This window comes from Pinus tabuliformis, chromosome 3_1 (genome assembly GCF_031772625.1).
Source record: "Pinus tabuliformis cultivar Carrire ecotype Pingquan chromosome 3_1, CPIR1, whole genome shotgun sequence".
Lineage (NCBI taxonomy): Eukaryota > Viridiplantae > Streptophyta > Pinopsida > Pinales > Pinaceae > Pinus > Pinus tabuliformis.
This window is the reverse complement of record NC_142301.1, coordinates 406,549,216-406,575,972: the sequence shown is the minus strand read 5'-3', so window position 1 is coordinate 406,575,972 and position 26,757 is coordinate 406,549,216. Positions and strand designations below refer to the sequence as shown.

At 32.6% G+C, this 26,757-nt stretch overlaps 2 long non-coding RNA genes across 3 annotated transcripts in view; both read left to right on the top strand.

Moving 5' to 3' along the window:
* LOC149187465 (uncharacterized) overlaps positions 1–26,757 on the top strand; it is a 46,898-nt gene that overhangs the window by 19,184 nt on the left and 957 nt on the right. The gene's annotated exons all lie outside the window — the stretch shown is intronic.
* LOC149187466 (uncharacterized) lies at positions 21,841–26,750 on the top strand. Of its 2 annotated transcripts, XR_016256199.1 has the most exons (6): positions 21,841–21,901; positions 24,823–24,994; positions 25,142–25,197; positions 25,362–26,365; positions 26,548–26,604; positions 26,700–26,750. It is a non-coding gene; the product is annotated as an uncharacterized LOC149187466 (long non-coding RNA). The 2 variants fall into 2 exon arrangements; XR_016256198.1 differs by lacking the exon at positions 21,841–21,901 and having other exon boundaries at positions 24,153–24,994.

Sequence of the window (26,757 nt, the reverse complement as noted above, 5' to 3'; positions counted from 1 at the left end):
ACAACATGAAAATGTTACCACACAAACTAGCAACTTATATAATTCAAGAGGTTGGCCACTATTACCTCATTGACACTCGACTTTGGCAACCCCTTATCCATTGCCTATATGGCTTATGGGTGACCATATTCATGTGATGCATCATCCCACCTCTTCATTTTAGACTTAGGGAATTCTTTAGTCGAGTTGGGTGTCCTTAAGGGTTAACTAGGCTCACTGCATGTAGTAATGTTTGGGAGTAAAGATAAATTAGCAATAATGTAGATGAGAAGGATAAAATGAAATGGTCTTAGAGCGATGAGTAAAAGGAATTATATAGCCAAATATGTAAGGTGCTAGACTTCTTTCACTCATCATCCCATTTCCATTCTCTTTTATCATTTCCATCTACATTGTTGCTAGGCTCTCTTTACTCCTACTCATTTTATTGGAATAAATATGACTCAAACAACAATATACTTATTAAGAGCTCAACATATCACATGCAAGAATTAAACTTGGATGGGGAGAATAACAATGATCATTTTAATCACTTGAGCTAGATCCAATTAACTATAGTACTTATATATATAAACCACATATATAACCATATAATAATATATATATATATATATATATATATATATATATATATATATATATAATATGTACATTTTCATATGAATCCTACACTTATCAAGGAGAAGCATATACAAAGAATATGTAGAAAACATGTAGAGGATAATAAATTAATATGTTACACCTATGTTTAAATATGTGGTTTGACAAAACTACATTGTTACTTTTTGAGTTCCTTTACAGAAGCTTTTTTTAGTAAAAAGAAATGTTGCATATTATAGATTCTACTTTGCATTTTCTAACATTTTTAATTAACTATTTTAAATTTGTAAATTTTATTATAATTTTACAAAATAATTTTTTAACATTTTTAATTATAAAAATGGTTTAATTTAATCGTTATTTCAACATAGCAATTATATTATTATTTAATAATGTTATTGATGATGATGATGATGGTTAACGTCCACTGAGACCAAACTTTGGTCTATCGGACCTAAAGAAATGAATTATTTAGTTTGATTTAAGATTTTATTCCTATGCTCAAAAAGCTTGGAGAGAAGCCTCTCGAGCTCACTATAATTTTGACACCGTAAAAGGCTAGGAAGGTCAGTATTGCAACAAAGATTATGAAACTGAGATCTAATGTGGTTGTACGTGGGGCACTCTAAGAGGAAGTGATTTTCATCCTCGATGTTCATATTCTCACAAATATGGCAGATCCTTTCCATCCATGGTGTTTTAGGAATTGCCCAATGACCCGTTTCACTATGGAGCTCATGAGAGTTCGTTCTAATCTTGGCTATATTAATTTTATTCTTTGAGCTAGTTAAAACAAAGAGATACTTTTGATCTTCTAGGGTGGGGTTAATGACCTCCTTATAATATCTTAATTTTCTTTTAGCTGCTAAATATTTCTCACGCCACATTTTTTCTTTGAACTTAGAAGCAACAATATTTTTAATGTTATTAATGTTCTACAATGCAACATTATCGTCGATCTCCCAATGGTTTAACCAAGCCCTGGTGTCTTTATACCAACCTCGTTTGAGCCTTAGGTGGTTTTGGCTGGAATTTAAAGCTAGCTTAGGAAGTCTATGGTCTCCTATGTTATTGAGTTTGTGTTTGTACAACAGAAGCCTAGTCATAACTAGGCTCTCGATAGGGGAAAGACCCACTTCTATAAGGAGAATAGGATAGGGTGTATTGCTTTTAATATTGAGGTTATACGTTATAAAACTCTTATGGATTTGCTCAATCTTTCTCCAGGACTCTGTAGAGATGCTACAACCCCAAACCTCACATCCATATAAGATAACAGGAGTGACTAAAGTTTCAAAGAGGAAATTCTTTCTATCCCACATTACGAGGTTTGTCGTTTTACAATTATTTTCAAGACCAAAATAGCTTTCCACCCCCCATTAATCCTTTTCTCAATGCTATAGTTCTAGTTGAGCTTGTAATGAATATTAATTCCTAGGTACTTGTAAGAAGACACTTCCTCCAAGTTACTATTGTCATACATAAAATTAGCATAAGTGTCCTTCTTGAATTTGATGATCATAAATTTTGTTTTGTCAGTGTTAACAGTCATACCCATGGTAGAGCAGAAATCCTTAAGGAGTCTAAGTTGCTTATCAGATCAGATGGGCACCTTGAGAGAAGAACAATATCGTCAGCATAGAGAAGAAGGATGATGACTATCCCAGCTAATATTGTGCCAGCACAACCTGCTTCCTCTAAACAACCTTCTAGCTTGTCGATGTAAATGCCAAATAGGGTAGGGGAGAGGGGGAAACCTTATTTAACTCTGATATTACACTTAATATCTTTCAACCACCCCTCATTTCTCTTTAACTTGGCAATTACATTCTCGTATAACGTTATAGAAATAGCTCTCAACTCAAAAGGAACCTTTGGTTCTTCTAATCTATTCCATAGGTTGTTTCTATGAACTGTATCGAAAGCCTTTCTAAAGTCCACAAAGCAACAAAAGAGATTGGATTTATCATTGCGACATTCCTCCACAATAATCCTAAGCGTAACGAGGTGGTCCATTGTTGAGTGTTGCCTTCTAAAACCCACTTGGCCTTTAGCCCGCTTACCTTCACTTTCAAGTCATATGCTCAACTTCTTTTCCAAAATAATACCATATAACTTGGCTAAGAGAGGGCTGATCATATTTGTCCAATAATTAGAGGAGTTATTTGTATCCCCACTTTTAAACATAGGGATAATAAGGCTCTAAGTCCATGGTTTAGGGAACCCTTGCTTGACTTCTTGATTGAAAATCTTGTGGATGTGGGGGATGAGGAAGGGACCTCTAATTTTTAAGATTTCTGCCTGGTAATCTTCAATGTCCTTAGTTTTCCCATTTTCCAGGCGTTTAACCCCAAAATCAATGTCTTCTAATGAGAAAATTTATTTTTTTGTGAGCATGGTTTCAAAGTTATCCATGACATTTGGAGATTCATAAAGCTTTTTAAGACAAGAATTACCGTCCTGTAAAGCAATTTTATTATTATCTTTAGTTTTCCTAGTTAGAATCTACCTATAGAATTTCTTAGGAGCTACCTTAGAGAGGTGTAAGAGATTCTCTTGTCTTTTACGAATATGCTGCCTTTTTTTCCTTTTAGTTAGGGCTTTATATATTTTTATTTTGCCAATATTAATAGATTCATCAACAGCTTCCTTAATAGCTTTCCTCGTACTTTTACAATCTTTGTCATACCATGGGTTGGTTTTCTTATTTCCTTTATTACTTGAAACTTCAATTGAGAACTTGTTAATAGAATATGAGAGGGTTGTAGTAAAATTATGATAGAGGTATTCTATGTTGTCTATACTAGATAAAGGAAGCAAATTATTTTTAATTCATTTAGAAAGAGATCGTTTTTATTTCTATCAAAGATTAAGTTCTTTTGGCTATAAGGATTATCTTATATGGGATCTATATGCATGACAAAATTGAGAGTTATAAGTAAAGGCCTATGAACAGATTCAGGCTTGTGGTTGTTTAAGATGTCAAAATTTATTATTTCGTTGTATAAAGGGAGATCGGAAATAAAATAGTCTACCACGCTGCTAACAAGCCCATGGATGCAGGTCATCTGGCTAGAAGTGGGCCACTTCTTTAGAATGTTGCAAATTATGAGATCCTGAGCACTACAAGACTTGACTAGCTCTGACCCAAACAAATTCTCCCCAAGGTCTTCAGAGCTCCTTTTGTACTGGCTAGCCAGGGTAAGGTCTTCGTCTAACCAAAGAGGATTAGGGTTGGAATGATTACTTAGAAGAATAGCTTGGTTGCTTGAATTTTGAGCATTAAAGTCACCCATTAAAAGGATATTACCTTATTCCTTAGGCTAGAAATATCATGCTCTAAACCATTGTAAGGACTGTTTTTATCTAGATTCTTTTTCTTATAGAAGTTAGAATTGATGGGGGAAAAATAATAGATTGCTATGTAGGTATTTTTATCATTGATGTCAGTAATATTTATCCAACTATATTGGTTGTAAGGGTTTTTTTTGTAAATCCTAGCATGGCGGCAGATGTTTTTCTTAATGTAATAAGCTATACCCCCAATACCTCTACGAGAGGATCGCTTGTTCCAGGTAGACCATAGTGCAAAGCCATCTATGTTAGGGACCTTAGATTCTTCATGCTCCCAAGTTTCAACAAGCAATATAATATCAACATCATTCGAGATCCAACTTAGCTTGAGGCCTTTGTTCCATGGAAAGCCTCGATAGTTCCAAGAAAGAATGTGGATCATGTTGAATTGCTATTTATTACTATCTTTTTGGTTTCTATCTCGAATAACAGCTTTTCTAGTTCTGATTATTGCTCATTTTCCTTTCTTCCTCGCTTCTTTTACCTTTTGAACCTCCTTTCTTAATTCTGCTTGATCTTCTAGAATGATATCTTCATTTATAAATATTTTCGTTCCTTTTAGACTTGAGGTTTTACTAGGTATCTCGTACTTATGGTCAGTAGAGCTCACCTTTATTTGGATCTACCTTCTCTTATTCTCATTTAATTTCCCCAACCTGGTTGCTTCTGTGAGACACATTGTTTCAATTTGTAATATATTATGTAATTTTGTCTGGGCTAAGGCTAAAGTATCCTCGTCTACCTCCTCTTTCAAACTGAAGATTATAAGGTTCAAGGCCCTTTTGTTATGCTCATGGTCTAATTCTATCAATTTTTTCATTTCATCTTTAATTGGTTTGATATCTAATTTACCTGCCATAGTATTTAGGGTGAGGCGGCTATTAACTTTTTCTTCTGGTCCTTCATTTTAAGACTCTCTAAAGTATCAACGTCTCCTTGCTGGGATGTTTGGTTAGTATCTTGGTTTTGTTTTTCTATAACCTGCAACTTAGTCTCTATTGCCTCCATTTTATTCTCTAATAGTTCTATTTTATTTTCCATTTGTTTTTGGATCTTGTCTTCAAGAGATGTGAATTTATTATCCAACATGGCTTCTAACTCTATTTGTAACTTGACTTCTCTTTCTTCTCTATGTTTCTCTAAAGACTTTATATACTCATAAAGGCTCTGTAGAGTAACTGTGCTAGGTCTTCCTTTAGTAATTTTTGGTAGCTGTCGTGAATTATTCATACTTGAAAATGTATGAGCATATATGTATTAGAAAAAGATAAGGAAGGTGTGCACCTGATATCAGCAAACCGGATCACAGACCGCATGTACCCCAGATTGGATCGAACCGCAGCCTGCAGACTAGATTGGATCTAGAAAGATGAATGGATTTGTAGACCCAGATCGAAGCAGCTCTAGCCGTCAAAGTTCGATCCGCTGCAAGGTTATGCTGGATGTATCTGATGCAACGGCTCCACCACCGAGCTCTAGGTAATGTTGCAAATAGTTGCAAATAACACCTGCCCTAACACCCCTACTCCACGAACAAACCCCCACTTGCACCGCATCAATGTGTTTGAGATCTGTAATAGGTAAGAAAAACAAATTTAAAAAAAGTTTTTTATTTACAATTTAATGATATTTACAAAAAGCTTAGTAGATGAAATAGTTTTTTCCCTTAAATTTGATAATGTAAATTTAAGCAAGAATGTAATTTTTTTATTGTTTATAATACATTTTTGAATCTATAAAGGGATCAAGTTTTTAAAAAATATTTGTCAAATTTTTATTAAAATTAACCAAAAAAAATGATGAAAAAGACTATTTCATCTCTAAATTAAATTAAATATTTACAAAATAACAAAAACAAATTATATATATTTCTAAAAAAATTATGTGAAATCTTAACAATATAATATTATAAATTTAAAATAAATAAATGAAAAGCCATGTAATTTGAAATATAAAACTTAGCCTGAATCATAATATCATATTATTTCACGTAAATCAGAGTTCTTCTCGAGTCTAACCAAGCCTCAACATTCGAAGCCGGGGGTGCGGAAAGGGAAAGAACCTCCTTGCTTTTTTAGTCGGGAAAGGGTTTTTCGCAGACACCTTCCCATTATTAAGTGTGAAAAAGGATTAGCCTTTCGTTTAGGTTGGAGTATTTTATTAGATAGGTGTTTTTATTTTGAAATGGGGTTTTTTAAATTATTATTTAATAGATGAATAATGAGATATAATTTTATAAATATTTATGGAATATTTTTAATATTAATTAAAAATTAGAAAATTGAATTTTATTTTAAAGATAATTATATTTTTATTTTAGTTTTTAATTTAATTAAAAATATTATAAAATAAAATATAATATATATATAAATAATATTTTAATTATAAAATGAGTTATAAATTTTTGGATATATAACATGGATAGATCATAGTATTATTATAAAATTTATTTATAAATTAAAAAAATTCATAATAAAATGTAAATAAATTTTTATGATTATTTTTTTTTTTATTTTTTTTTTAATTTTAACAATATATCATAAAATAAGTATGTGTACAAAATTAATTATATTATTAAAAAAAAAACTCTAAACTAAATATTTTTAAACAGCTAAAACAACTACGTTAATAAATCTATATTAATAAATATATATATATAACATACTTGTAATAAATAAATATATAAAAACTTAATAAGATTTCAGAAAACTAACATCTATTTACTTGTAAAAATGGGTGAAGCTAGAGAAGTATGTATTTTTTCCATAAATGGGTGAAGCTAGAGAAGTATGTATTTATGGAAGGGCGCTTCCATAAATGGGAAGATAAATGTATTTATTTTTTCCACAGTAATGGAGGATGGGCGGGCCCCACTAGAAGGGTTCTCACGCTCCTTTGGTTCGACTATTGGAGGTTGATATCCGGATGAATTCGAAAGATCGAACTCGTGTCTCGTGACAGGAGGCCAGTTGGCCAGTGGACTAGCCAGGAACTTCAACCAATCCAGTCCGAGTGAGTGAGAAACCTTTACATAATAGTGAGGGATGATTTTTTCCAATATTTATTTTAAATATGCATTTTTTATTTATTTATTATTTTAAAGTATTTATATAAATATTAAATATATTTAAAAAGAAAAATAAAATATTATTTAAATAATAATTTAAATTTTATTCATTTATATGAAATTCAAGATAAATATAATATTTTTTCGTAAATATATTTTCATTAAAATCAATGTAATTTTTTTTAAAGGAAATACTTTTTCCATTATGAATTAATGAAGATAATATTGATAATATATGAATTGATATAAAATGCACCACTTTTATATCTCAAATATTATTATTTAAAATATAAATTTTAAAACTCAAAAATTTAGAAGTGAATTTTATTGTTTTACTAAATTTTGTAGGGAGCGATATTTTGGCATGAAGATTCACGTTCCATCAACACCCGATTCTTTGTGGTCGTGCGAATTCAAATTTTCGTGGAACTTCATGGAATGCCCAGTAGGGATGGAATTTTACGGGCTAATTAGCCGTCGCCGCCAGTCAGATTAAAATAAAACACCATTTTCTGTTCAAAAAGTCTAAAAAGCACGTCAAAGAGTCTAAAAAGCACTAATACAGGTGGTTAGGATTCGTGTGGTTTTCAAATTGCTATCCGCTCCCTACCAAAAAGCTCCCAGTTCGCTTGTTACCGTTTGAAAGGAGGGAGAGGATGTATAAAAGCATTCTCAGACCAACATGCTCTCACTTTCGTTTCATCTTCTTCTCTGCTGTGAATTGCACTGCTTTGGCTTGGCTTGTTTCTCGTTTCTTGTCCATTTTGCATGGCCATGCATGTTGTGTTTTACGGCCTTTTTTTCATTTGTTTTTTCCATTTGTTTGTTTTTTTGTTGATCTTTCTTTCTTTTTATTTTTTTCTTCCGAGTTTGCATTGTATGTCCTGGATTTTATTAATTAGAGGAGAAGATGAAACCCGTTATCTTCGATTTCTATGAATTGACTAGCAGGTATGTTTTTAATTGGACGCTGTCCCGTAAGCATAGAGATATTTGAACATGATCTGATATGAATTCTGATGTGCAACAGGTACAGAGGAGGGTTTGCCAGTGAGGAAGAAGATGACGGGAGAAGCCTGGCCTGTTTCTATATATGTTCCTATGTCAGAGGTGGTCTGGTAAATGGTTTGTTTACAGTGAATTTAGGGAGATGACATGAAGGATTAAGGATGAAGAATGGTAATTATTAAACATCATGCAAGTAAGTCCATGATTGGTTTAATGTTTTTGATTGGCACAGGACAAACTTCGCCCTCATTCTTAACCTTGAATCGAATCGAAAGACGACCGCCCTCGGCCTCTTTCTTAACCTTGAATCGAATCAGCTAGATATGCACAATCTGCCTATCTCTGTTTCATTCTTGATTTCTGTAAATAGTTGACCCGGAGAGTATGTTTGCTTTGTTTTACTTTTGGATTTCTGTGAAATTATTCAATCGAATGGAGGAACATGTGTACGTTTCTTTTTTTATGTATTTATTTTCATAGTTTTTACTAAGAAGCAAGTATTAGCATGTACAGAATGTTTAGCGCCTTGTCGATATGACTTTGCATAAAGAGCCCTAATATTTGTTTTATGGTGTTACCTCAGAATTTAAATTCTTCTGCAGTTTCTTGCTAATTGGTTTTGATAATGAATGAAAACAGCTTAAAAAAGAGGGTTCGACATCGAGGAAGTAGATAACAGCCTTCAGATCTCAGGTTTGTTTTGGTTTTATTTGAGCTGGGATTTTATGTGTCTCTCTCCCATTCATAAATGGTGTGCAGGTCGAATTGCCGGAGAGAGGTCGAAGAATGTTGATCTTTATTTTGGCGTTCAAGAGGAAGAAGATTCCATGCGGTCCTTTCTTTCTTATTTTGGAAAGTGGTGTTCAATGTCAGTGAATGTTGGTTCGTACAGCCGATTCAGTCCATCCTGTCATTTTTATTACTCTCCATTTGGTAAAACCGCCAACCGTGTAGAACATTGGGTTAACCCACTTAAAATGTCTTGCTAATCGGGCGTAATAAATGCCCTAGAAATCTGTTACAGCAAAATTTCATTAAAAATGATTGTGAAAAAAAACTAAAGGTCAGCTAGAAGTGGTATTGATGATTAAGGTACTTTTGAGATGTGTGATTTACTGGTAGAGGGTTAACCTTTTGTTTCTCTTCATTTTTTTAGTTGTGTGTTTTGCTCAGGCTACTCCACTTTTTAAAAGATAATAACTACTCCCCTAAGCAGGGAATGCCGTCCGCCTCGACTCCGTCATTCAGTGATTCTCATACCAACTCTGTCATTCAGTGATTCTCATACCAACTCTATTATTCAGTAATTTTCCTCTTGGTGAACCTCTAACCCCGTAGATATATGTTCCCCAAATTTTTGCTAAAAGATTTAAATGACTCTGGAAGAGGTTAAACATTGTTATTTCTTGTTTCAGTTACATACTGAAGCTCTAGCAAATTGCAAGAGGTTTACTGTTATTTCGTTCAGCGCCAGCCCCAACGACATTTCAATTCATAGAGACAACGGATGCTTTTTTTTCAACCCCAGAGGCACATAATTTCTTCCGTGGATTTGTTTTTTCGGGGTGTATGTATCATTTATCATGAAACGGCGGCAGAGCCCTTTTCTTTTTCATGTAGATACACCAGGTTGAAGCGTTTAATTTTTTTGGTAGTTGCTTTGCTAATTGGATTTGACCTGGTAATGAATTGAAATTGGTAAAATGATGGTTCGACATGGAGGAAAAAGATCACAGAGGACGCTTCGGAGCTCAGGTTTGTGTGGGTTTATTTGAGCTGTGAAATCTTCCGTCTCATAAATTCTATATCCATCTCACATGTGGTGTTTACGTCTCATAAATGATTTTGCAGGAGGGAGGATGAAGAACGCTTATTTTTGGTCTCTTGGAAGAAGCAGAGAACATGAGGTATTTTCTCACCTGTTTTGTCAGTGAAATTATGGAGGAGAGTGTATAGATGATATCATTACGGTGGTGAAAGAGAGAGCTCTTTTCATATACTTTTTGTGTGAAGGTGGCGCAGGTACCTGCAATTTCAATGAATGGTGGTTTTTACGGCACTTAGCTTTATTTTTCCGTACTTTTAGTTAAGGGGTTCACCCCGAAGATGGGGTGAACCCCTTAGAAAGTCTGGTTAATGGGAAATACTTATCTAAAATCTGCTTTGTTGAATTTCACAAAATATGATTATTGAAGCAAGGTTACGTAGTTGTGGATTGGTTGATTTCATGTTCTAGTGTTAGCGTCACTTTACATTTTTACCGTGTCTGCGTTATTTGAGAGTTTTTTTATTTTGTAATCGTCACTTTACATTTTTACCGTGTCTGCGTTGTTTGAGAGTTTTTTTATTTTTCAATCATCACTTTACATTTTTACCGTGTCTGCGTTATTTGAGAGTTTTTTGATTTTTTAATCAAATTTTATTTGTGTTGTTCGACGGGTTTTTCATTTTGTTGTGGGATATATGGTAGAACCTAAGATGGATGGGTAGATGGGAAATCTCTACGGTAGAACCTAAGATGGATGGGTAGAGGGGAAATCTAGGGGAGTAGTGGAATGTAATAGATTATTTTGCTTAGTGAATTTAGTAAGCATGGTTGTTTTATGGTTATAGTTTTATAGGTTAAACTTTTTTATTTACTATTTTTTTTTTCTAGTTAAGACTAACTTAATACTTACGGAGGATTTGAACCAATGACCTATCACAAGGAGTGCATTAACAAGGCATCCATTCACTGTCAATCCAAAACCTCGTGGGCTCTTATTTAGTATTTTAATGATAGATTAAATTTTTTATTTATAATTTCAGAATAAAGTATACTTATTTTCATTTGATTATTATTTCAATTCTAAACTCAAGATCAATTCAATTTATTGGTCATTCCAGATAAAGTTCATTTGTTTTTAATTTTGTTTTTTTAATCAGTTTACGTCATTGATTTTGGTTAAGGTAATAATTTGAAATGAATTATGATTTGCAATAAGTTAGAAAAGAGGGTTAATTATTGAAGAAGAAAATGATACATTGAGTGCTTTAGGAGAAGATGAGACATTGAATACTTTAGGTCGGTCTGTTTGGGTCATTTAAATCAATTATATATAATGAAAATCGCTATATAGCTCAATTATTTTTAGATTTTTGTTTCGTAGAAATTTCCGAGATGAGATTGCATGTTAGAGTAGAGGAGAGAAATGAAGCATAAAGTAATTTGAAAAAATAAATACACATTCTTTTATATTCTTTGTTAAATAATTATCCACATAAAACAACTAACTTCATGTAATTTGAAAAAATAAATACACATTCTTTTATATTCTTTGTTATGTTAGAAACCATAGATAATTATATTGATAGCCATTGTGTCTACTACATCTCATTTTATTCCTTCATTTATAAAGGATTTTCTCCTGTAGAGATTTGATGCCCGTAGGCTATTAATGCTAACAGCTATTCTCACTCTCATAAACCTCACACCTCACTAGCAGCTATTCTCACTATCATAAACCTCACACCTCACGCTTTGGTCGGAAGAAGTTCCTGTGATAGCTTAACAAAACTTTCTTACAGGGTTCTTTAAAACTCGTTCAATTTTGCCTAACGCTCTAGCTCAACGCTCTTTGACAAATCAACGACCCATCCCATCATTCTTCACATCGAACCGGGCGAACTTGGTAACTAAAGCCACATGGTGTGGAGCCTTCTCTGGTGGTGTGCTAATATTGCTGTTCTTGTTCCAATAGTGGAATGCTTTACACTAAATCACAATGTGATAAAAAAGGCCCAATCAACCTAGTACCAGATCTCTATATCCTTAATTAAGAAAACAAACAGATTTCTAATTAAGTTTACCAATGATCTCACATGCCAACGATTTCAAGGTGGCTTGAATCTTGTAGGCGATGATTCAAATCTTTGCGTCCGCTAATTTCTGAAACAACCAGTTACTTCAGCGATTCCATCCTGAAGCACATCATCAGTTCCAGCGATCTCAGTCAAAACTGGAGACAATAATCCAATCTCTGCATTCACCAATAACTTGACCAGCAGTCACGCTAACGTTTTCATCCAAATCGCATTACTATTTCCAGCGATTTCTCCTCTGGAATTTGACTACGCATTATTCATACTTATTTGCTAGGCGCATACATTATCAGCATTTTCCTCCTTTTGCTCAAGGCAGAGCAAAACGATTACCAACCATATTTAGTACATGTGATTGTCTTATTCACATTTATTAATGTAATTTTCTAGTTTACAAAATAATGAGAACAAATTATATAAAACAGATGGTGTGAAATCTTACCAATATAAAATTTAAAACTAAATAAATAAAAAACCATGTGATTGGAAATATAATATTTATCAGGTTAAAATATTATTATAAAACATAAACATCCTTTTAAAATTTTCCCAAAAGTGTGAGAAAGGATTAGGTTTTTTAAATATGCTGTAGTTTTTTTTAATGTAAATATGCAGATAGATTTATTTGTTTTGAAATAAGATTTTTAAAATTTTAAGTTAATTATTAATAATTAATAAAATATAGATTTAATTTTATAGAATATTTTTAATAATATTAATTATATTGAATTATTTTAAAAATAGTTATATTTTTTTTCAAGTTAATTAAAAAATGTTATAAAAATAAATTAAAATAAAATAGTTGTAAAATAAGTTATAGATTTTTAAATATATAGTATTGATAGACTATAATATTATAACAAAATCTATTTATAAATTTTTTATAACAAAATCTATTTATAAATTAAAATTTTAAATGATGATGAGGAGGAGGATGGTTAATTTGGCTGAGACCAAACTTTGGTCTATCAGACCTTAAGAAACAAATTATTTATTTTGATTTAAGATTTTATTCCTATACTCAAAAAGCTCAGAGAGAAGCCTCCCGAACTCACTATAATTTTGACATCATAAAAGACTAAGAAAAATAAAATATAAAATAATATAGATAATTTTTTGATCTAAATAAAATGTAAAATAAATATTTAAATTAATAAATTAAAATAAATATTTAAAAATTTGTTGATCTCAATTTTAGAAAACTAATTACCTAACTCTCACTCTAAAAAGTATGGCAGTTGTCTATAATGAGACTTTTTGAAAGCCTTTCCTGTGGGTTTTTCCGGTTAAAATCCGGCAGCAATTTATTGGAATCACAAGTTTGATAGTTATTTCTGCACAATCAAAGCGTCCCAGGGGGGTTTTTGAGGGCGCTGAATCCAAATCTGCGGTTAAAAAACCATTTTAACTGCAACAAATCAAGATTTAACCTCAATTTCCTCCGCGGGATTCCGTCACCGAAATCTCCAAAAAGTCGCATTATAGACAACTCCAAAAGTATGTATATGTTAAAAGTCATAAAGGTTTATATTGATAAACTAGTGTATATGCTACATAGGATTTTTATCCCGTAGAGATTTGATGCCGGTAGGCTATTAATGCTACGAGCTATTCTGATAATCATAAACCTCACACTTCACGCTTTGGTTGTAAGAACAAAACTTTCTTAAAGCTTCTTTAAAACTCATTCAATTTTGCTTAATCACTTACTCATATCAACATATCAATAGACTCATACAACTTCAGAAACCGGAATTTATCGAATGGATAAATTTATTACAGGTTACAAACAATAGTTACCGGAACTTCCTTAAGTGCTTCTGGATCTTCTTGTAGTGGTTCCAGAGCTCTGGTTACAATTCACTAATTGCTCCAACACTTCTCTGGTTTCTGGGACTATGTAAGTCAATACCAAAACCACTCTTCATGCATAAAATCGTTTCCCTGTGATCCCTCATCGATCTTAAGACAAACTGTAGTTTGGATCTGTAATATGACTCTTATTTCAACCAATACTCTGTTCCTGCAATTAATCTAGCTCAACGCCTTTTGACAAAGCGGCGTCAATTATTAAGGTTACCGAGGGAGTAAGAAACCTTTACATTGAGGGAAATGGTTTTTTACATATATATATTTTTAATTTATTTATTATTTTTAAAATATTTATTAAATTTTTTATATATTTAAAAAAATATTTAAATTATATTCATTTATATAAAGAAAATCAAGCTAAATATTTTATTTTGCAAATATATATTATTTCTATATATATATAAATAATTTATACTAAAATAAAAATAATTTCATAAAATACTTTATTTACTCATTTTTATTTTTAAAAGTGAATAATTCTTCCTATTAATGAAGATAATGTTGAAAATATATGGAATAATATAAAATGAAATTTGACCGCTTTTGAATCAAAATATTATTATTTTAAATTTAAATTTTAAATTTTAAAAACTCAAAAAATTTAAAACAGCGAATATTATTGTTTTATATTAAAAGGAATGGTCCACGTTAAAATGTTTTCATGATTGCATTTTGTAGGGAGGAATATTTTCGTATAAAAATTCAGGTTCTATGAACGCCCAATTCCTCCTTGTGGTCGAGAAAATTCAAATTTTCTTGGAACTTCACGAAACGCCCCTGAGGGATGGAATTTTATGGGCTAATTGGCCGTCACCGCCCATCGGATTAAAATTCCTAAAAACCATTTTATCTTCAAAGAGTCTGAAAACCACTAATACAGGTAGTTAGGAGTGGTTTCGTTTTGAAATTCCTTAGCCATGCTTGGCTCGTTTCTTGTCCATATTGTATGGCCATGCATGTTGTGTTTTACAGCCATTTTGAAAATTATTTTTTTGTCATTTGTAATTGATTACAATGAGTGGTTATTTTGGTTGATCTTTCTCTTTCTTTCTTTTTTCCTCTTCCTAGTTTTGCATTGTTTGTCCTAGATTTTATTGACTAGAGGAGAAGATGAAACCAGTTATCTTCGATTTCTATGAATTGACTGTCAGGTATGCTTTTAATTGGACGTTGTCGGGTAAGCATAGAGATATTTGAACATGATCTGATATGAATTCTGATGTGCAACAGGTACAGAGGAGGGTTTGCAGAAAAGTTTATAGAAGATGACAAAGGAAGCTTCCGAACTCAGGTTTGTGTGGGTTTATTTGAGCTATGGTTTCTTTAACCGTTTAACCGTCTCACGGGCTGTGTTTCCCTTTTATAAATTCTACATCCATCTCACAGGTGGTGTTTCCGTCTCATAAATGATTTGCAGGAGGGAGGATGAGGGTGAGGAAGAGGAAGAGGAACGCTTATTTTGTCAGTGAAATTATTGAGGAGAGTGTATCGATGATACCATCATGGCGGTGAAGGAGAGATGTCTTTTCTTATACTTTTTGTGTGAATCTGGCGCAAGTATCTGCAATTTTAATGAATAGTGGTTTTTACAGCCGTTCGCATTCTTTTTCCGTACTTTTAGGTAATCCGCTAAGCTAATCCTGTAGAAGATGGGGTGAAGAGTCTGGTCAATGGGGAAATACTTATAAAATATGTTTCAATAAAGTTCACAAATTATGATTCGATGGTGAAATACTTATATTCTGTTTCACTGAATTTCACACAATATGATTCTAAAGATGATTGATTTCGTATTAGATTCACTTTGCATTTTTTCCTATGCATTATTTGAGAGTTTTTTTATTTTTTAATTAAATTTGGTTTGTGTTGTTTTAGGGATTTTTCATTTTTGATAGAGGATTTAGGGTAGAATCTAAGATGGATAGTAGAGGGGATGGGAAATCCATGGGAGTATGGGAAGGTAATAGATTATTTTGATCAGTGGATTAAGTAGTATGCAGAGTTTTAAGAGTTGTTTTATAGTTTTAGGTTAAATTTTTTAATTTTAGTGATATGTTAGATTTTTTTATTTATTATTTGAGAATGAAGTATATCTATTTCATTTTATTTTTACACTCACACAATTTCAATAAATTTGTCATTTTAGGTAAAGCTCATTTATATTTAATTTTTAGTAGTTTGGGTTTGCAAGTTAGAAAAGAGGTTTCCCATTGAGGAAGAAGATGAGACCTTGAATGCTTTTGTTTCAATGTAAATAATTTTATTCATAAATTAGTTTATTTGGGTCACTTAAATTTATTGAAATAGTGGCACGGCTTAATTATTTTTAGATGTTTGTTTTGCATACATTTCAGAAAAGAGATAGACATTTTGGAAATGAAATGGCATAGTAGAAAAAAGAATACAAAGAATAAACTAATTAAGGTAAATACACATTTTTTCATTTTCCCTGTAAAATTATTATCCTAAGTAAAACAATCTGAGGTGTGTGAAATTGTTATCTACATAAAAACAACCAACCTCTATGATTATTCTATTTATTGTCATTTTTTTATTAAACTAGTTAGTTAAAATTAATATTTAGAAATTTGTTAATCCACATTTTAGCAAACTAATTAAATAACTAACTGTAGAAATGTGTTTATCTATATCTGAGAAGTCATAGATGATTAGATTCATTTGGTGCATTTATATATAGTTATTTTCCATAGAGATTTGATGCCGGTAGGCTGTTAATGCTACAACCTTCTCATAGATGATTAGATTCATTTGGTGCATTTATATATAGTTTTTTTTCCATAGAGATTTGATGCCGGTAGGCTGTTAATGCTACAACTATTCTCACTCTGATCATAAACCTCACACTTCACACTCTGGTTGCAGGAAGTTCCTGTTCCTGTAATAGCTGAACAAAACTTTCTTACAGGGTTGTTTAAAACTCATTCACCTTTGCTTAATCACTCATTCATTAGTTTAATATTAAACCCTGTATTTATAGGCTCCTTTCAAAATATCATAGGCTAATACAACTTCAGAAACCGTATTTTATCAAATGAATAAATTTATTACAGGTTACACACAATAATTACATTAACTTCCTGAAGTGCTACCGGATCTTCCTGTAGTGGTGCCGGATCTCTCCTTACAATTCACTAATTGCTCCAACGCTTCTCTGGTCATGTAAGTCAATGCCAAAACGACTCTTCATGCATAGAATCGTTTCTTTGTGATCTCTCATCGATCTTACCACAAACTGCAGTATCGATCTGCAACGTGACTCTTATTTCGACCAATACTCTGTTTTAATAACAAGAGTTTGACTCTGTTCCTGCAATTAATCTAATGCTTTTTGACAAATCAACGACCCATCCCATCATTCTTCACATCGAACCGGGGGAACTGGGCTCTCTGGTGGCAATATTTCTATTCTTATTCCAACGGTACCACAATCTTCAGCAATTAAAAATAAATTATTGGATTTACATTAAATCACAAGTTGACTTAAAACGCAGTCAACCTCGTACCATATCTCTCTGTCTTTAATTAAGAAAACAAGCAGCTTTCTAATTACCTTTACCAGTGATCTCACATAACCACGATTTCAAGGTTGGCTTGAATCTTGAAGGCGATGATTCAAATCTTTGCATCCACTAATTTCGGAAACAACCAGTTACTTCAGCGATTAAACCCTGAAGTACATCATCAGTTCTAGCGATCTCAGTTAAAACTGGAGACAATAATCCAAACTCTGCATTCACCAATAACTTGACCAGCAGTCACTAACGTTTTCATCCAAATCGCATTCTCAGTACCAGAGTTGTCTCCCCGCAACTTGACCACGCATTGTTCATACTTATTTGCTAGGTGCACACATTATCAGCATTCTCCTCCTTTAGGTTGAGCAATAAGATTATCTAATTATATATTAGATAATGTAATTTTGTATATGATGCATATATTAACATTTATTTATTTACTAATATAATTGTATATTATTATTAACTATATTTATTAATACAATGATGTATATAATAATTATATAATTATATTTATTATTAACTATATTTATTAATACAATGATGTATATAATAATTATATTTATTAATATAATATAATTGTATTAAGCTAAAAAATTATTTGAAATCTTACCAATATAACTTCTAAAACTTAATAAATTTAAAATAAATACATGAAAAACCATGTAAATTGAAATATAAATTTTAACATTCTAAAATATTATTATGAAACATAAAATCATTTTAGATTCATGTCAATTAGAGTTCCTCTCGAGTCTAACCAAGCCTCAAGATTCGAAGCCAGGGGTGCGGAAACGGAGAGAACCGCCTCTCTTTTTAAGTCTCTCTCCCCTTGGGCCGATGGGGTTTTGGCGGACACTCTTATTATGAAGTGTGAAAAGGATTAGGTTTTTCATTTAGGTTGGAGGTTTTTTTATGATGTAAATATGCAGATAGGTTAATTTATTTTGTTATAGGATTTTTAAAATTTTAAGTTAATAATTAGGATTTATTTCTGTAAAATATTTTAGAATATTTTTAATAATATTAATTAGAATATTGAATTGTATTTTAACAGAAATATTTGAACATGATCTGATATGAATTCTGATGTGCAACAGGTACAGAGGAGGGTTTGCCAGTGAGGAAGAAGATGACACGAGAGGACTGGCTTGTTTCTATATATGTTCCTCTGTCAGTGGTGGTCTAGTAAGCAGTTTGGTTTACAGTGAATTTAGGGAAATGACATGAAGGATTAAGGATGGAGAATGGTAATTATTATCCATCGTGCATGTAAGTATGCCCATGATTGGTTTAATGTATGTGATTAGCACAGGACAACCTTTGGCCTCATTCTTAATCTTCAATAGAATCGAAACAAGACAACCCTCGACCTCGTTCTTCACCCTGAATCGAATCGTCTAGATAGGCACATTCTGTCCATGTCTGTTTCATTCTTGGTTTCTGTAAACAGCTAACCCCGACCGTATGTTTGCATTGTTTTATTTTTGATGCAGGATGTCTAGTGATTTTGGATTTCTGTGAAATAATTCATTGGAGTGGAGGAACATGTATACGTTTTGTTTTTTGGTTTTTTTTCTATGTATTTATTTACATAGTTTTTACTGCTAGCATATATAACCATAAACATAATATTTGGCGCTCTGATATTTGTTTTATGGTGTTACCTCAACATTTAAATTCTTGGGCAGTTGCTTGCTAATTGGTTTTGACCTGGATAATGAATGAAAACAGCTTAAAAAAGAGGGTTCGACGTCGAGGAAGTAGATTACAGCAGAACCTTCCGAGCTCAGGTTTGTTTTGGTTTTATTTGAGCTGGCGATTTTATGTGTCTCTCTCTCATTCATAAATGGTTTGCAGTGCGGGAGAGAGGTCGAATAATGTTTTTTATTTTGGCATTCAAGAGGAAGAAGAGTCTATTCGTTATTTTGTTAGTGAAAGGGGCGTGCATTGTCAGGGAATGTTCATTCGTACAGTCATCTGATTCAGTCCATCCTGTCACACTCATTTCTCTCTGTTTGGGCAAAACCGCTAACTTTGTAGAACATTGGGTTAACCCACTTAAAAAGTCTTGCTAATCGGGTCTATTAAATGAGCTCAGCAGTGTTCAACCAAATTTCATTAAAAATGATTATGAAACCTAAAGGTTAGCTAGAAGTGGTATTGATGATTAAAGTATTTCTGAGGTGTGATTTAGTGGTATAGGGTTAACCTTTTGTTTCTCTTCATTTTTTTAGTCATGTGCCTGCATCGTTTGCTCAGCCTACTTTACTCTTTAAAAGATAATAACTACTCCCCTGTGCAGGGAATGTCGTTGGCCTCGAGTCCGTCATTCGGTAATTCTCAGACCAACTATGTTATTCAGTAATTTTCTACTTGGTGAGCGTCTAACCCCGTAGATATCTGTTCCCCAAATTTTGGCTAAAAGATTTAAATGACTCTGGAAGAGGTTAAACTACAAACATTGGTATATTGTTGTTTCTCAATGCCTTACAGGTTCCTTCTCTTTTCAACTAGATAGGATCCGGGGATTAAAGTCTCTTTTCTTGAGAATATCTTTCCAGCATGTTTTTAGAGAACAAAATTCCGAAGCCGACTCTCTCCAAGCATGCTCTGTCCCTCTGCCTGGACATATGCATCTTGAACTTATTTTGGAGGGGCTAATCCAAAGTCAAGGTTTTTTTGTGTTTTAGTAAGATTCCCTTCTTGTTGTGTGTTTTATAGGTGCCTACAAGCATCTGTCTCATCTATGGGATAATCCTCGTTTTTTTATATTCTCTCTATTTTCGAGAGCATGTGGAAATTATTTGTCTGAGTTCCTTTGAGAATAATATGAATGTTGTTTTGTGTAGTTACAGGAAGGTATTTTTTTCTATCTAAGGTGGGAGCAGGTTAGTTATTTTATGTATGACAACTGCTAATTATTGCACAGCAACTATGAGGTATGTAAATTCTTAATGGAAGTGTTTTCTTTTTTTCTCCTGGGAAAAAAAAATATTGTTGTTTCCTGTTTCAGTTACTGAAGCTCTAGAAAATTGCAAGGAGTTTACTGTTATTTCGTTCAGCCCCAAGTGCATTTCAATACCTAGAGATGGTCATCCCAGGTAAAGCTTATTTGCTTTCAATTTAATTGGAAATTCTTGATTATTGGTTTTGGCCTAGCTAATGATTTGAAATAAACTCTGATTTGCAACAGGTTCGCTGTCGAGGAATATGATGAGACAACAGATGCTTTTGTTTCAACCTCAGAGGCACACAATTTCTTCCATGGATTCGTTTTTTTCGGGTGTATGTATCATTTATGTATCATGAAATGGCGGCAGAGCCTGTTTCTTTTTAATCTTTGTTTTCAGTCGCAGCGGAGATAAGATGACATGCAGAAAAGTTGATAGAAGATGGCAGAGGAAGCTTCGGAGCTCAGGTTTGTGTGAGCTTATTTGAGCTGTGGTTTCTGTAACCGTCTCATAGGATGTGTTTCCCTCTCATAAATTCTATATCCATCTCACAGGTGGTGTTTCCGTCTCATTAATGATTTGCAAGAGGGAGGATGAGGAACACTTATTTTTGTCTCTCGGAAGAAGCAGAGAAGATGAGGTATTTTCTCACTTGTTTGTCAGTGAAATTATTGAGGAGAGTGAATCGATGATACGATCATGGCGGTGACGGAGAGGTCTTTTCTTATACATTTTCTGTGAATGTGGCGCAGGTATCTGCAATTTCAAAGAATAGTGGTTTTTGCAGCACTTCGTTTTGTTATTTCATTTTTTCCGTACTTTTAGGTAATCCGCTAATCATGTCGAAGGTGGGGTGAATCACCTAGAAAGTCTCGTGAATGGGAAATACTTATATAAAATCGGTTTCACTGAATTTCACAAAATATGATTATAAAGATGATTATTGAAGCAAGGTTAGGTAGTCGTGGGTTGGGTGATTTCGTGTTAGTCTCACTTCGTGTTTTTACCTCTGCATTATTTGAGTGTTTTTTAAATTTTTAATTAAATTTTGTTGGTGTTGTATGGGGGTTTTTCATTTTTGATGTGTTTTTTTAATTTTTAATTAAATTTTGTGTGGGGGGTTTTTCATTTTTGATGTAAGATCTATGGTAGAAACTAAGATAGAATCCAATCCAATCCATGGGAGTCTGGAAAGGTAATACATGATTTTGATTAGTGAATTAAGCAGTATGTAGAGTTTTTTTTATAGTTTAAAGTTAAATTTTTTTATTTTAATGTTAGGTTTTTTTATTTATTATTTGAGAATGAAGTACATAAATTTCACTATTGTTTTAATTTTAGACTTGACACTATACTATTTTACTATTGTTTCAATTCTAGAATCAATACTATTTCAATCCATTTGTTATTCTAGGTAAAGTTCATGTGTATTTAATTTTTCTTAGTTTGGGTTATTAATTTTGGTGTACTTAATAATTTGAGATGAATTTTGATTTGTATTATGCTAGAAAATTATTTAGATCATTTAAACTAATTATATATAATTGAAATAGTAGCCTAGCTCAATTATTTTTAATCTTTGTTTTGCAGACATTTCGAAAATAAGATGGCATGTTAGAGGAGAGAAGACAAAAAATAAACTAATTCAGGTAGATACACATTCTTTCATTTTCTGTGTGAAATTGTTATCCTACATAAAACAATATGAGGTGTGTGAAATTGTTATTCTACATTAAAAAAATAACTTCATGTGTTGTATTGTTATTCTGTTTAATGTCATTTTCCTATTAAACTATTTAGAAATTTGTTGATCCAAATTTTAGCAAACTAATAGTAGAAGTTTGTTTATCTTAGAATTCATAGATGAATCTAAAGGATTAGATTGATAAACTATTGTGTATACTATATTTCACTTCGTTCATTTATAAATAGTTTTTTCTTTTATGCTAGTAGGCTATTAATGCTACAACTATTCTCACTCTGATCATAAACGTCACACTTCACACTCTGGTTGCAGGAAGTTCCTGTTCTAGCTGAACAAAACTTTCTTACAGGGTTGTTTAAAACTCATTCACTTTTGCTTAATCACTCATTCATCAGTTTAATATTAAACCTTATATTTATAGGCTCCTTTCAACATATCCATAGACTCATACAACTTCCGAAACCGGATTTTATCAAATGAATAAATTTATTACAGGTTAAAAACAATATTTACAGGAACTTCCTGAAGTGCTACTGGATCTTCTTGTAGTGCTGTCGGATCTCTGCTTACAATTCACTAATTGCTCCAACGCTTCTCTGGTTTTCGGGACTATGTAAGTCAATGCCAAAACGACTCTTCATGCATAGAATCGTTTTTCTGTGATCCCTCATCGATCTTACCACAAACTGGAGTTTCGATCTGCAACATGACTCTTATTTCGACCAATACTCTGTTTCAATAACAAGAGTTTGACTCTGGGTGACTAAAACCACATGCTGTAGAACCTTCTCTGGTGGAAATATTGCTATTCTTGTTCCAACAAGTACCACAATCTTCAGCAATTGAAAATACGATATTGGAATGATTTACATTAAATCACAAGCTCACCAAAAATCTAGATTTTATTATATATATATATATATATATATAATTTTATTTAAATTAAATTTTAAAATTTCATAGTATATCGTAAAATAAATAGACTTACACTAAATTATTTAATTTAAGCTTTGTTTATAGAGTCTATAAATTTTTCTAGAAAATTATTTTTGGTAAGAATATGATGATTTTTTTGGAAAAAATTATCCATATGAGTTGAATTGTGTTTTTAATGGTAGAATTAAATTCAGCGCTATCAAAAATCTCTTCACACCGAAAATCATAAAATTTAATAGCTGTAACTTAAATTTCCCAAAATTTCTATCTAATTTTAAAAAAAAAAAATACTAAAATTTCAAAAAAAAAGTGTAACCTCTATAGACTACTCTCATTTAAGAAAACCCAAAAAAAATACTCTTAATCAAGGGAGAGAAAATGTGATTTTATCACTCGCATCTATGTACTTCGTGACAATCGTTGAAGGGAGACAGACATGCGTCTCAATAAATGGGAGGATAAGTGTACTCTATTATAAGCGTCGTCAATTATTAACATGACCGAGGGAGTAAAAACCTTTACATAATAGTGAGGGAAATGACTTTTTTACTCAGATATATTTATTATTTCAAAAAGTATTTATTACATTTTATATATTAAAAAAAAATATAATATTATTTAAATAATTTAAATTGCCTTAATTTATATTAAGGCAATGAAAGAAAACCTAATATTTTAGAAACATACATTATTTATTTAAATATCAAAATAAATAATTTAATTAATAATTAATTAATTTAAGTACATTAAAATAAAACAATTTCTTGAAAACTTTATTTATATATTTTTTCTTTTTTCTTTTAAGAAGTGAATAATCTTTTATTATGAATTAATGAAGATAATATTGATTATATATGGACTAATAAGATGAAATTTGACCACTTTTGTATCTCAAATATTATTATTTAAAATATAAATTTTAAAAACTCAAAAATTTATAACACTGAATTTTACTGCGTTACATCAAAAGAAATGGTCCACGCGAAAAGGAGTTGTCTATAATGCGACTTTTTGGAGATTCCGGTGACGGAATCCGGTGGAAGAAATTGAGATTAAATCACGATTTGTTGCAGTTAAAATGGTTTTTTAACTGCATATTCGGATTCAGCACCCTGAAAAACCCCTGGGATGCTTTGATTGTGCAGAAACTAGCTATCAAACTTGGGATTCCAATAAATTGCTACCGGATTTTCACCGGAAAAACCCGCCAGAAAGACTTTCAAAAAGTCGTGTTATAGACAACTGCACGCGAAAATGCTTTTCTGACAAAATTTTGAAGGGAGAGACATCTTCGAATGAAGATTCAGGTTCTCTCAACATCCAATTCCTTGTGGTCGAGCGAATTCAAAATTTCATGGAACTTCATGGAATGCCCAGTAGGGATGGAACGGGCTAATTGGCCGTCACCGCCTGTCAGATTTAAATTCCTAAAAACCATTTTCTGTTGAAAGAGTCTGAAAACCACTAACACAGGTGGTGAGGAGTGGTGCCGTTTTGAAATTCCTATCCGCTCCCTACCAAAAAGCTCCCAATTCGCTTGTTACCGTTTAAAAGGGAGGGAGAATGGATGTATAGAGGCATTCTCAGACCAACATGCTCTCGCTTTCCTGACTTGTCTCATCTTCTTCTTTGCTCTGAATTGCATTGGTTTGGCTTTGCTCGATTGTGTTTTACAGCCACTTTTTTAATTGTTTTTTCCATTTGTTTGGATTACAATGAGTTAGAATTTTGGTTTATATTTATTTTATTTTATTTTTTCTCTTCCGAGTTTGCATTGTTTGTCCTGGATTTTATTGACTAGAAGAGAAGATTAAACCAGTTATCTTCGATTTCTATGAATTGACTAGCAGGTACGTTTTTAATTGGACGCTGCCGGGTAAGCATAGAGATATTTGAACATGATCTGATATGAATTCTGATGTGCAACAGGTACAGAGGAGGATTTGTCAGTGAGGAAGAAGATGACGGGAGAAGACTGGCCTGTTTCTATATATGTTCCTATGTCAGAGGTGGTCTGGTAAATGGTTTGGTTTACAGTGAATTTAGGGAGATGACATGAAGGATTAAGGATGAAGAATGGTAATTATTAAGCACCAAGCAAGTAAGTCTATGATTGATTTAATATATTTCTCTTAACCTTGAATTGAATCAGTTAGATACACAGATTCTGTCCATCTCTCTTTCGTTCTTGGTTTCTGTAAACAGCTAACCCCAACAGTATGTTTGCATTCCTTTATTTTTGCTGCAGATGTCCAGTGATTTTGGATTTCTGTGAAATTATTCAATCAAATGGAGGGAATATGTGTACGTTTTTTTGTTTTTGTTTTTGTTTTTTCATAGTTTTTACTAAGAAGCATGTACAGATTGTTTAGCATAAAGAGCCCTAATATTTGTTTTATGGTGTTACCTCAGAATTTGAATTCTTCTGCAGTTGCTTTCTGATTGGTTTTGATAATGAATGAAAACAGCTTAAAAAAGAGGGTTCGACATCGAGGAAGTAGATAACAGTTTAGCCTTCGGAGCTCAGGTCTGTTTTAGTTTTATTTGAGCTGGCAAATTTGTCTCTCTCCCACTCATAAATGGTGTGCAGGTCGAATTGCGGGAGATTGGTCGAAGAATGTTGATCTTTATTTTGTGGTTCAAGAGGAAGCAGGGTCCATGCGGTCCTTTCTTTCTTATTTTATCAGTGAAAGTGGCGTTCAATGTCAGGGAATGTTGGTTCCTACAGCCGTCTGATTCAGTTCATCCTATCATTCCCATTACTCTCCAATTGGTAAAACAGCTAACCCCATAAAACATTGGGTTAACCCACTTAAAATGTCCTGCTAATCGGGGCTAAAATCTGACCTAGAAATCTGTTTAGCAAAATTTCATTAAAAATGATTGTGAAAGCTAAAGGTTAGCTAGAAGTGGTATTGATGATTAAAGTATTTCTGACATGTGTGATTTAATGGTAGAGGGTTAATCTTTTGTTTCTCTTCATTTTATTAGTCCTGTGCCCGCATCGTTTGTTCAGGCTATTTTAGTTTTTAAAAGATAATAACTACTCCTTCGCCTCGACCCTGTCATTCGGTAATTCTCATACCAACTCTGTTATTCAGTAATTTTCTACTTGGTGAGATATCTGTTACCCAAATTTTTGCTAAAAGATTTAAATGATTCTGGAAGATGTTAACTGTAAACATTGTTGTTTCTCGTCACAGTTACTGAGGCTCTAGCAAATTGCAAGGGTTTACTGTTATTTCGTTCAACCCCGAGGGCATTTCAATTCATAGAGATGGTTATTCTAAGTAAAGCTAATTTGCCTTTAATTTCATTGGAAATTCTATTTATTGGTTTTGGCCTAGCTAATGATTTGAAATAAACTCTGATTTGCAACAGGTTCGCTGTTGAGGAGAAGATGAGAAAACAGATGCTTTTGTTTCAACCTCAGAGGCACATAATTTCTTCCATGGATTTGTTTTTTTGGGGTGTATGTATCATTTATATATCATGAAACGGCGGCAGAGCCTGTCTTTTTTTAATCTTTGTTTGCAGAAAATTTGATCATGAGTACGGTCAGCCTGAATCATGTAGATACACCAGGTTGAAGCGTTTAATTTTTTTGGTAATTGCTTTGCTAATTGGGTTTGACCTAGTAATGAATTGAAATAGGTAAAAAGATGATTCGACATGGAGGAAGAAGATGACGGAGGAAGCTTCGGAGCTCGGGTTTGTGTGGGTTTATTTGAGCTGTGAAATTTTCCGTCTCATAAATTGCATATCCATCTCACAGGTGGTGTTTCTGTCTCATAAATGATTTGCAGGAGGGAGGATGAAGAACGCTTATTTTGGTCTCTTGGAAGAAACAGAGGACGTGAGGTC